Raw genomic sequence first — 13123 nt, 5'->3', positions numbered from 1 at the left:
ATCCGAGTCTTATGATTTCCATTTTGATGCATTTTTTATGCTTCAATTAACTAATTGATTGGTTTATATTTCCAGTTTTGATGCGTGTTATTTAAGACTGTCAACCTCCCCCTATTTGTTGACACCAGAAAAATTATAGGGGAAGAACCAGAAAGTACACATCCTAATGCACGTTTCCGTATTAACTCAATTGTTCTGTTCTTATAACTGGATTGCTGATTGACATAATAGAAGAAGTTGCACAAATTTAAGAATGATTGAAGAAGTAGCATATGATTTAGAATTTCTTATTTTGTAACTATTTAGCATTTTATAAAGATATATACCACTTTAAGACAATAAAGTATATGAAGTTTAATCCAAAAATACAAAAGAGATGTATTATGAGTTGTATAAGAAACACTAATGCTACCAACGGTTTTACTTTCATTTGGTAATAGAGCATTTTTTTAGAATATTCTGAGTATAACCTACAGAGCCTATGGTTCTTTTTGGCTCTTATTAATCCTGGTGGTTGGCATAAAGCATTTGTATCAAAATGGTTACTCTGACCTTGGATTTATCATTTGTAGAAAAAAATCATTATTATTTTACCTTTCCTAACAACCCAGTAGCTTATGGTATACCAGGTATTCCTTTTCAGGAGTAAAAATCAACTTTAGTTATAACGTTGGCTTATTATACATATGTATAACTTCATAACAAATAATACATAGTAGGTCATGTTTGACTGCTAGATGCAGCTGCACCACTAGAAACATTAGGTCAGCAAATGGCTTCTGAATTTCAAAGTCAGTAAATTGACACACTTCCTATTTGCCTCATACTTTTACATCCACAGCTTTAATAAGATAAGCAAGTTGGGCGCAGTACCTCGGCAATAAACTGGGATGTTAGACTCCCGTGTGTATTCTTGTGGGATTCCTGGATCTGTAATTGTAGAAGAGACAATGTCTGCCTGGGTTAGTCTAGCGGCAGGAAAATGGTGTCTTTAAGTTTTCTTCAGGCTTTCTCTTATTTATTTATTTATTTTTTGGCTGTGCTGCGCGGCATGCAGGATCTTAATTCCCTAACCAGGGATCGAACCAGTGTCCCCTGCAGTGGAAGTGCGGAGTCTTAACCACTGGACCGCCAGGGAAGGCCCCAGGCTTTCATTTTTTATTACTTGAAACAAAAGGGTAATCCATTTTGTGGACTGTTTACATGTAGTTGATGCAATATTATGAAAGTAGTAAGAAAAGTAATTTACAGCAATTAAGTAAGAATTTATAGAAAAGTACTCTGGGGAAAAGTATCTAAAGATGTATGTGGTTATGAGGATATGCTGTGTAGATTCCGGCATCTATAATTAAGATATCTTAATATCCATCAGTCCCTTGTTATTATCTACCACAAAGCTCAAACAGGTATCAACTTCCTTTCCATTTAACTGTCATGAAGAAGAGGCAGATGAGTTTAAAACTGGTTGAGGTCATGAACTTAGATCTCAAAGAGGTAACGGTAGGGCATTTCTGTAGGTCATGGAATAGTCTTCAAAATCACTACTTTCAGTGTACAATGGGAATTCATGTTCAAATATAACTTCAAAGTATCATTATATCATTGATTAGTAGAAGATGCTATTAACATATTTTAGGAAGATTTCTCACAGCAAATTTAAATTCTAATTTAAAGAGATTTCTTAGTTAAAAATTTAGTTGCAAAATATTAAGATGGTTGCTTATAATCTGCTGCTTGGTACTTATTTTTTGAGGTAGTGACAATCAGGGATTTATATTTAAAATATATAGAAGTCCACAATGTTTATATGAGATTTTTTTTTCTTATCCTTATCACTGACGATCCCTCTGTTAATGAAAAGCAATAAAAGAATCAGTTTTGTGAAACTCATTCAGTGTTTGCAGAAAATTTTACTATCTGCTTAAATTATGTGTTAAATTGACAAGTTGGCTTGGTTGATTAATACCTTATGAGCTATTGTCACAATGAAAAGAACATTCTTGTATGAATTACAATTTTCTGTGAAGAAAAGAATTTCTAGATACTAGTTCATGAATATATGTAGCATGCCTAGGAAAAGGGTAGGAAAAATGTACCTTTTTAAATACTTAGAAAAAGAAGAGGTATTAGAAGCAATTTAGATAGTCTGTACTCTCTTTTTCACTTAAGAATTTTACCTGTTGGATCAAGAAAAAAAGAGGCAGATGCTAATTAATCCAGGAATTTTTGATCACTGGGCTATGTGCATTTATTCCTTCACCAGTTCAGTACGTTTTAGTTAATACTACATGCTAGGCACTGTCCTACATTTAGGGCATACATGGGTGAATAAAGAGTTAATTCCCTCTTGGAGGAGAGAGATGATAATTAAGCAAATAATAAATAATAAAAGAAGCAAATGGACTTTAATAGTACAGGCTAACCTGGGGAGGTGAAGGATGGAAAGTTTTCCCTGCGAGGTAAAATTTAAGCCGAGATGTGAGGGATGAGAAGCCAGGTGTGGGAGGTGCCTAGAGTGAGGGTAGTGTGGCTCAGATGGGGGCTCCAGGCAGAGAACAGCATTTGTAAATGAGCCTGCAAAGGAACAACCAAGATATCAGATGGAAAACCAGTAGTTAGGATGATGTCACGGGAACAAAGGAGGGAAAGTGCTTCCAGAGAAACAGAGGATAGGAAAGTGATGACCATATTTGAAAACTTGGAGGTCATTAGTGGTCTTTTTTTTTTTTTTTTAAATATTTATTTATTTGGCTGCGCCAGGTCTTAGTTGCGACATGCAGAATCTAGTTCCCTGACCAGGGATCGAACCTGGGCCCCCTGCGTTGGGAGCACGGAGTCTTAACCACTGGACCACCAGGGAAGTCCCTCATTAGTGGTCTTGATAAGAGCAGTTCCAGTGGAGTGATGGGGACTCAGTGAGATGGCAGAAGGGATAGGAGTGGAGGACTCTGAGGACATGGATAGGTACAGTGGGAACAAATGGCCCTTTAGAGAAATCTGTCAGTGAAACCCAGCATAAAAATGGAGACATGGAGGGAAAAGGAATATGGAGTTATGGGAGACTGTAACAAAGCTAGCCAATCAGATTTTCCAGTAGAAGGTAAAGGTTGATGATTCAGAAAAGAAAGGCATGGCCATCAGAGGGAAGTACTTGAAGAAGATAGAGGGATTTTGCGTCTAGAGAGCCATGTGTGGGGCTAGGTCCGCAACACAAGGAGGAGCTCTGCCTCCTTCGTGACAGGGAGAAGGAGAACCCAAGTGCCTGGGCAGAGGAGTTTGCAGATTTGCTGGTGGGAAAATGGGAACTTCCCCCTGGTGCCTTCTGTTTTCTCAGTGAAGGGAGATGAGGTCACAGCCAATAGTGAGGGTGAGGTGAGGCGAGAGACTTGAGGGGGAGAGGAAAGTCTTTCTAGCGTGGGACTTCAAGGGCACCAGGAAAACTTAGAAAGGCGTTGTGTAGTGGTGAGAGCCTCTTTGAGTTCTGAGAATGTAAACCTAAGATTAAAAACCAGTCTGCCAGGTTAGGTCGTTTTTCTCCAGCTATGTTTAAATGCTAGGAGCAAAGCCAGAGAAGCCAGAATGGTTGAGTTTTGTTAGAGTGGGTTTTTTGTTTTTTTTTTTTTTGAGTGTGAGTTTCTAAAGAAAGAAAATCTGGAAATCCTTAAAATGAACAACCAATACACTAAGCAAACAAAATAAAACAAAAATGCGTAGAAATTCATGAACTTGTAGAATACAGATCTTTTTATCTAGGGTAATTATTAACTAGTAAGGAACAGTCACAAATTGGCTTGATTTCCAACATTTAGTCGGCAGGGATTCAGTCTTTGTTCCTTTCAAACTCTTGGTTTCCTTGCCTAGCCAACTGCTAGGCCCAGTTCTACACTTCAGCGAATCTCAATGCCTTTACCTGTTCTAGGAGCCATCATGCTAGGCTCCGTTTCCTTCTTAGTTGCTAGAATTGTTTTCAGTTCTGAATGTTTAACCGTGGCCTTGCCTGCCTTTCTTGGATATCTAGCTAAGTTCCTGTGTAGAGTTTATATCTTACCCCTCAACTTTGCCTACTTTACTCCTGCACTAAGGCCACCTTGGTGCTCCCTGAAAGACAGTGCTTTGTAGACTTGGAACCATTACAACTCTGCAGTGTAAAGAGGGCTGAGACATTCAGTAGTAATAATCAACCATCGAAAAAGAGGGTCTTTCTTTTACAGCTCTGTTAGCAGGATGTTCTTTCTTCAACCTGACAAAAATCCTTCATTTTGCAACTGAAAGTCATTTCCTTCTTTTTTTTTCAATCTTTAGAGTTTTAGAGAACAGCTGGTTATCATAATCACCATAATCAAACTGATATTTTTTTTTAAGAACTAAAACAATTTCATTGAAATACTGACTCTCGTATTTCTTTGAAGTTTAAAAAAATCTTGTTTCAATAAATTTTTAATTCATTAGCCATTTCTCATAAATCCTTCTCTTGAAGTGCTTTAGTTTTACGCTGTTGATGGCCAGGTGCTTCCATGAATGGAAGCAGTGAGTCTGTGTGGGTCAGGCTGGGCAGGGAGGTGGGGAGGACAGATGCACTTGAGTTTGCTTCTGGCTCAGATGTTTCCCAGATGCACTGCTTGGCACTCAGGAGATGCCTCTTTGTCCTCCTTCCCTCCCTACCTCAATGAGACATGTCTATCATGTGTTGGAAAGTCATCCTACACTTTATTCCTGGTTCTGCCCATATTTCCTTAGGCTGTGGTATAGATATAGTTATGGAACTTCTTCCTGTCCAAAATGAAGGGGAGAGTGTAACATTGCTTTTGTTAATTTCATATTTTTACAAAACCCATTGAGGCATTATATCTCATCAGCAGAAACTCAACTGAAACATTCTTACAGATTTTATTAATATCCTTGGCACTGTTCTCCATTGTTGATCAAAGGTTGAGGAAATGTATATTTCACAGTTTGGAGCAAATGAGTATTTCTAGTTCATTTCAACCTGTGTTTATTATATGTAACACCTAAATATTCAGGTTGGGCTTACATGTTTATTATGGTGCTAGCAGAGTACAAAAATAACAGTTTTCTATTGCTTTACCCTTTATAGTGCTGAAAGTTATTCTGTCTTAAAAAATTTTACATTGAACTTTAGACTTGCATAGATGTACTCCACAGAAGTAGAGAGAGAAAACCCTTCAATGCATACATTGAGACCATTTAAGAGGTCTACTACGCTGCATAGATTCCATGTATTTCAATATAATTGGTTTCCTTTGTAATCCAGAGTTTTTATTTTAAGAACTTTATAGTGTCAGACTATATCATGGGATCTGTAGGCTTCACCAGACTGCCAAAGGGATTCAAGGCATAAAACATATTAAGAACTCCTGAGAATTTCCCCTCAAATGCATACTTTCTATGTACAGAGTTCTTAATCCTGCAAAAGATTGAATTGCCTGTTTATTTCAAAAGTGAATTGCCATTCACAGTGTCTAGAAGCACGTTTCTAAAACTTCTTACAACCTGAAAAAAGAATGATGAACTTGAATTCCTATTGTACGTTACACAATCCAGGACTTGTAGAATGCTCGTGTCATGGTTAGTGGTTTAACTTCCCAGTAACCCATGAGATGGGTGGGTGTACAGTGCCTCTGATCTTCCACAACTCCTACTATTTTTTTCTGTCATTTTTTTCCACTTCAAGATCATAGTCAACATCCATATTTTAGTTACAAGATCAACCTCATGGGCTGCTTGAAATAGTTATCGTGTTAGTTGAGAAGTAAAACAACTTCAAAATGTTATAACTCATCCAGTAATAAACTGTCTCTCATGAAACATTTAAGCCAGCATGACGGTTTTCCTGGGGGTTTTCCCTGGACTGTTTTCTTTAGAAAAAGATACGGCTTTCCCTGCTGTGGCAATCTTGGGTACGTCATAAAAAGAGGCAGCAATTAAGGAGGGAGTGGAACCCTCAACAAAACACAAATACTCCCTAGGGGAGCATATTTGCAAACCGTCTGGTCTGGAGAGAGAAAGTTGTAGAAGTAAATGCACTTTTCAAAGCCGATTCCTTTTCCTGGCATTTTGTGCCACATTGTTAGGTATATTTCAAAAGCGTTAACACTGATACCTCTCCATTATCAGTTTCTTTTAAGTAGAAGGTAAAACATTTTTCATTTTCTGAAAATGAGCATAGTAAACACTTGTCAATGTGGTATTATTCCTTAGTGGTCTGTGTGGGAAGAGGAATTTTTAAAAACAATCCATGTTGCATTTGTAAGTCAACATCTTATAACTATGATTCACATCTAGAAAAATCTAAAAGATGAAAATGACTCTTTTTAAGCTTTATTTGACCAATCACAGAGGGAAATTCAGTTGTTCATTTCCTTCAGATTCATATCTTGAGCCTACTTCACACCACCAGACAATAACTTGGCCATTTAAAATATTGGTCAAACTAAATTGTATACAAATGCTCTTTTAATTTTGGCTAAATTCCCTTTTGAGCCTGAGTATGCTTGGTTGGGGATGGCGGTGGGGAGAGGAGAGGGTGTAAAGAAAGGGCACCGGGTTGAGAGTGGCGAGACGAGTTCAGCTGTTTCCCTAACTGGGTGAACTCTCTAGGTTTGTTTATATCTTTAGACCTCAGCTTACAAATTTGCACAAGGTCTGTCTAGGTGGTGATTATGACTGTTTCTTCCAATTCCAAAATTTTCTGACCTTAAAATACAGCCAGAGTGGCTGCTTGTTTTTGGCCACTGAAGAGGTGAAACAATGGAAAATAACAGCGAACTGGAAGGTCAGAGAAAGAAAACCAGAAAACTGGCTCTGGAGTGAGGAGACATTCTTGCTTCATCTGTAATGCAGCGTGTGAAACTGGGCCAGCCAGTTTTCTGGCCCTTAAAGTAGTCAGGTTTATCTGGATTTGTACTTCCCAATTGTGAAGTGGTAAAACAAATTACATTATGCATTGTGTTTCATTTATGTACTCTGTGTGTGTGTGTGTGTGTGTGTGTGTGTGTGTGTGTGTGTGCACTTTCAAAATAACCAGATGAGGATGAGGGAGGCTGGTGCATCTAAATAATGCTGTGCTCTCTCTTCTTTATCTCCTCACAATCCTAGTTTAGGTGCTTGTTGTATGATATCTGGACTCCTCTGGCTGGTTGCCCCTCCCTCCTCAAATGCCACCTTTCTCCATTAACAACTGTATGCATCTTTGTTTAACTGTTATATTTATATTATTGAACTGTGTTATAGACTGAATTGTGCCCCTCCCCATTCACATATTAAAGTCCGAACCCCCCAGGCCCTGAGAATGTGACTGTATTTGGAGATCAGGCCTTTAAAGAGGTGATTGAGTTAAAATGAGGCCCTTAGGATGGGCCCTCATCCAGTTGACTGGTGTGGTTATAACAAGAGGAAATTTGGACACCCTAAGAGACACTAGGGGAACATGGGTACAGAGGAAAGACCATGTGAGGATTCAGGGAGAAGATAGCATCTTCAAGCCAAGAAGAAAGGCCTCAGAAGAAACCAAACCTACTGGACACTTTGATCTTAGCCTTCTGGCCTCTAGAACTGTCAGAAAATATTTCTGTTGTTTAAGCCATGTAGGTTGTGGTGTTTAATTATAGTAGCCCTGGCAAACTAATACAAAGTGTCACTTCCACCCTGTCTCCTCTCTCTTCCTGTCCTTTAGAGGCTTTTGTAGAATGGCAGAATGATGTAGAAAGAAAATCTACTATGAGTCAGAGGGTCAGGATTCTAGGGCCAACTCAACGTTTGTCACCCAGGGGAACGTTGCTTAGTCTTTCTGGGAGACAATATTCCTTGTAAAGTGTAAGTAAGGGGGACCATCTGCCTCAGTTTGAGTTCTCAGTGATTTTTAGACAAATCACTCATGCTTTATCTCTAAAATAGCAATAATAATCCCTCTCTTATTATGAAGACAAAACAAGACGGCGTATATAAATCACTTAGCGCAATAACACTGGCATCTGGGAAGTGCATAATGTGAACTTTTGAAATTAAGCATTCAGGTTAGTAATTGCTGAGATATCTTCCAGCTTGTCATTCCAGGTTCTATAATTACGCTCTACTTCCCCTTGATTATTTCTCAACCCCAAACCTCATCTGTGGTCTAATCAGCTTTCCCCAGTAATCCATATACATTCCAAGTTTGTTGATTCATCCTTTAGTAAATGGTAATTGGGGATCACTCGGGGCCCAACAAGAATACAGGGAGAAGGAGACAGAACTTCCCTCTTGTTGTTCACAGCTAGAGGAGACATACCCTCTAAATAATGGTGATAGAGTACATAACACTGCGGTAGGAGATATCAAGGAGAAATATAAGGGTCCTAACCATGTAGATAAAGAGATGGTTTACTTCAGAGAGTGAGTTTATACAGAATGCTGAGGGACAGGAAGAGACTATCCTGCACAGAAGGTGTGTGGGGGAGGGAGTTCCCTGGTGGTCCAGTGGTTAGGACTCTGCGCTTTCACTGCCAAGATCTGGGTTCGATTCCTGGTCCAGGAACTAAAATCCCACAGGTCGCACGCAGCGCGGCCAAAAAAAAAAAGGGTATGTGGGAGAGAGGTAAGGAGGGTTTTGGGTGGCTGGGTGCCACCGGTGAGAGCCTGAGATGCGATGGGGCATCTCCACTGTGGCTGTAGCTCATGGCCTTTTCCTAGAGCACATGTTTCTACCCCCATTTCTAGACATCTAGGCCCTTTTGTGGTTTCAAATATCAGCTCAGGTATTTGCCTTTTCTAGCAAGCCTTGTTTATTTTAAACCAGTTGAATCTTTCTCTGCTCTGAAACTCCAGTAGATACTCCATATATATTTGTCAGGTTAAATAATGAACTTTCAATAATACAAATTTGAGAGATGAAGAAGCAGTGTCAGTGACCTAGGAATAAAAGCAGAGTAGAAAAATTCAATTCAAAAGGAATAGTGTGGATGGACATCAGTGAGGGACCAGGCGTCTCACTGTGGGACCTGAGAGTCATGTACCATACTCTTGGGTTCCTGGCTTGAGAAATAGACCCAGTTCATTAATCTGTGCCTTTATATCTGGTGGCATGCTTGTCTATTTCCTTGGGAACAGGGCAGTTCTCTTAACAGGTTTTCTGTACTAAACTTAGGGTACAGCCTGAGAGACAGTTCTAATATAAAGCAGCTCATGTACTTAATTCTTATTGTTTCTTCATTCCTCTGTGCCTGTGGATGATATCAAACTCTTTGCTTAGCCTAGGTTTAAGAATTTAAAACTTTATTAATGCCCTAGTAACTTTAGTAATGCCTTGGTATATATGAATGATGATGATGGAAACAATAATGCACTTCATGCCTTCACGCTTTTAGAACATTCTTCTATATCCAGAATAATGGAGAAAGCTTTGAATTTTGAAGCAGATAAATCAGAGCCATATATATATAATTTAATGGATCAGAAACAGCAGGACTTTTTAATCTCTATTAAAACTCATTGTTGAATATGATAAAGTACACAGTCTTTATAAAATGTGCTCAACAAATTTACCTACTTGAATTTCTTAGAAATCTCCGTAGAACCAAATAAGTCTCAGGAATTTGGGGGAAAGCATCAGTTTCCCAAAAAACAATAACAAATGATAATTTTGTATATTTATGGCCCACTAGGTACTATGCTTAATAATTGACATACTTGTTCTCATTTCATCCTCCCACTGCCTGTGTGAGGTGTGGGGACCATTTCCCCTATTTTATAGGTAAAGAAACAATCGTAATTGTTTTGGGGCTCCATGAACTGCACCCATATAAGACAGCAAACTTAACTGGTCAATGTTGTGTGTGTTCTGATGCTCCATCCATTATCTGTTCCCCATCTCTCTCCCTCTCTTCAGGCTTTCCTATTCCCTAAGACACAACAATATTGAAATTAGGCCCTACAGTGGTCTTTAAGTGTTCAGGTGAAAGGAAAAGTCATGTGTCTCTCATTTTAAATCAAAAACTAGAAATAAGTTTAAACTTAGTGAGGAAGGCATGTTGAAAGTTGAGATCAGTCAAAAGCTAGGCCTCTTGTACCAAACAGTTAGCTAAGTTGTAAATGCAAAGGAAAAGTTCTTGAGGAAATTAAAATGCTACTCTAGTGAACACATGAATGATAAGAAAGTGAAACAGCCTTATTGCTGATATGGAGAAAGTTTTAGTGGAATGGATAGAAGATCCAACCAGCCACACTTCCTTCAGCCAAACCCTAATCCTGAGCAAGGCGCTAACTCTCTTCAAGTCTGTGAAGACTGAGAGAAGTGAGAAAGTTGCAGAAGAAAAGTTTGAGTCTAGCAGAGGTTGTTTCATGAGGTTTCAGGAAAGAAGCCATCTCTAAAACGTCAAAGTGCAAGGTGAAGCAGCAAATGCTGATGTAGAAGCTGCAGCAAGTTATCCAGAGGATCTAGCTGAGATCATTCATGAAGGTGGCTGCACCAAACAACTGATTTTCAATGGAGATGAAACAACATTCTAATGGAGGAAGATGCTATCTAGGATTTTCATAGCTAGGGAGGAGAAGTCAATGCCTGGCTTCAAAGTTTCAAAGGATAGGATGATTTTATTGTTAGGGGCTAATGCATCTGGTGACTTTAAGTTGAAGCCAGTGCTCACTTACCATTCTGAAAATCTCAGGGCCCTTAAGAATTATGCTGAATCTACTCTGCCTGTACTCTATAAATGGAAACACAAAGCCTGTGTGACAGCATATCTGTTTAGAACATGATTTACTGAATATTTTAAGCCTATTGTTGAGACCTACTTCTCAAAAAAAGGATGCCTTTCAAAATATTACTACTTCTCACTGACAATGCACGTGATCACCCAAGAGCTCTGACAGAGATGTGCAATGAAATTAATGTTGTTTTTATGCCTGTTGACACAACATCAATTCATTTGACTTTCAAGTCTTATTCTTTAAGGAGTACACATTTTTGTAAGGCTATAGCTGCCATAGATAGTGATTCCTCTGATTGATCTGGGCAAAGGCAATGGAAAACTTTCTGGAAAGGATTCACCATTCTAGATTCCATGAAGAACATTTGTGATTCATGGGAAGAGGTCACAATATCAACATTAAAGGAAGTTTATAAGAAGTTGATTCTAACCTTCATGGATGACTTTTAGGAGTTCAAGATTTCAGTGGAGGAAGTAACTGCAGATGTGGTGGAAATAACAGGAGAACTAGAATTAGAAGTGGAGCCTGAAGATGTGACTGAATTTCGGCAATCTCATGATAAAACTTGAAAGGATGAGGAGTTGCTTCTTATGGATGAGCAAAGAAAGTGGTTTCTTGAGATTGAATCTACTCCTGGTGAAGATGCTATGAAGATTGTTGAAATGACAGTAAAAAGTTTAAAACATTACATAAACTTAGTTGATAAAGCAGTAGCAGGGTTTGAGAGGATTGACTCAAATTTCATTTTGTTTTAATATTTATTTATTTAATTTTTTGGAGGGGGCTGTGTTGGGTCTTAGTTGTGGCACGCAGGCTCAGTAGTTGCAGCATGCAGGCTCTGTAGTTGTGGTGCATGGGCTTTCTAGTTGTGGCCTGTGTGCTTAGTAGTTGCAGTGCATGGGCTTGGTGGCCCCATGGCATGTGGGATCTTAGTTCCCCAACCAGGGATCGAACCCATGTTCCCTGCACTGGAAGGCTGATTCTTAACCACTGGACCACCAGGGAGGTCCCTTGACTCCAATTTTGAAAGAAGTTATACTGTGGGTAAAATGTTCTCAAACAGCATTGCATGCCCTAGAGAAATTCTTCTTGTAAAGAAGAGTCAATTGATGCAGTAAACTTCATCGTTGTCTCATTTTAAGAAATTGCTACACACACAAAAAAGAAATTGCCCCAACCTTCAGAAACCACCATCCTGATCAGTCAGCAGCCATCAACATCGAGGCCAGACCCTCCACCAGCAAAAGATTATTATTCGCTAAAGGCTGAGATGATGGTTAGCCATAAAGTATTTTAAATTAAGGTTTGTACATTGTTCTTTTGTATACAATGCTACTGCACACTCAGTAGACTACACTACAATGTAAACATAACTTTTAAATGCACTAGAAAACCAAAAAATTTTTGTGACTTGGTTTATTGAGATATTTGCTTTGTTGTGGTGGTCTGGAACCAAACCTGCAATATCTCTGTGGTATACTTGTGATAACCTCTTATTTTCCTGTTGTCGTGTAACTCTAGGCAGGGAAAGAGAATGACAAAACACTCTAGTCTGTGTTTTGTTTTTTTGTTTTTTTTTCACCTTTCCCAGAGAAGTCCATCTTGCCCTGACAACATGACTAACAGGGTTTTGGACAGACCACACAATATGAAGCATTCACTGAAAGTCAGCAGTTGCATTGCACAGGCAAGTGTGTGTTGAAAAGTGTATCTGCATTTCCCTTTCATTAGTGTTCAGGAAGTTTCTAATTACAGGGCAGCCAAGGAAAAAAAAAGAAATTATGAGCTTCATATCTCTTGCTTCAGACTTAAAAGACTGTATACTCACAAAGACTGGTTATTCAGCTTAGTTATAAAAAACAAAAAAACCCAAAACTGCTGTTTTATGAGTATTCATTCATGATATCATTCATGATACATCATTCATGATAGTGGTTATGCAAATTAGTTGCAATAATGTTTCCAGGCTAAGCTAGTTGTTTGGGGAAAGATATTTTCCTGGTATTTAATGTGGCTAGGTGGACAGAAATGCCTTAATTTCACAGAACCTAAAATACCTACTGTTACTATTAACAGTTTAGGGGGAAAAAGGATGAATGGGTGCCTATTTGTAACTGAGACTGAAAATGTCATCACTGTCTGGCAATAATGACCAATGATTTTATTCTGAAGAAAGTGAACCTTACCCAATAATTTTCCCATATGACTCCTTTGTTACTTCTTTTGAACATAACTTTGGAATGAAAATTGTACATATAAATTACATCTATCCTTGTGTATTGGACTTTTAAACTAATTTTTTATTTTGAAATAATTTAAGGTAAGAAATTGCAAAAATATGGAACTTCCCTGGCGGTCCAGTGGTTAAGACTTTGCCTTCCAATGTGGGGGGTGTGGGTTTGACTTCTGGTCAGTGAGC

The 13123-nt window shown here is 38.6% G+C and overlaps 1 protein-coding gene and 1 non-coding gene across 9 annotated transcripts in view; one reads left to right on the top strand and one right to left on the bottom strand.

Moving 5' to 3' along the window:
- The window catches only part of PLA2G4A (phospholipase A2 group IVA), a 201857-nt gene that overhangs the window by 32978 nt on the left and 155756 nt on the right, over nucleotides 1-13123 (top strand). The window lies entirely within an intron of this gene.
- TRNAG-CCC (transfer RNA glycine (anticodon CCC)) lies at nucleotides 2788-2860 on the bottom strand. The gene has a single exon. It is a non-coding gene; the product is annotated as a tRNA-Gly (tRNA).

The sequence above is a fragment of the Orcinus orca genome, chromosome 1, assembly GCF_937001465.1.
Source record: "Orcinus orca chromosome 1, mOrcOrc1.1, whole genome shotgun sequence".
Classification (NCBI taxonomy): Eukaryota; Metazoa; Chordata; class Mammalia; order Artiodactyla; family Delphinidae; genus Orcinus; species Orcinus orca.
The sequence above is the reverse complement of the archived record's forward strand: the minus strand, read 5'-3'. Positions and strand labels throughout refer to the sequence as shown.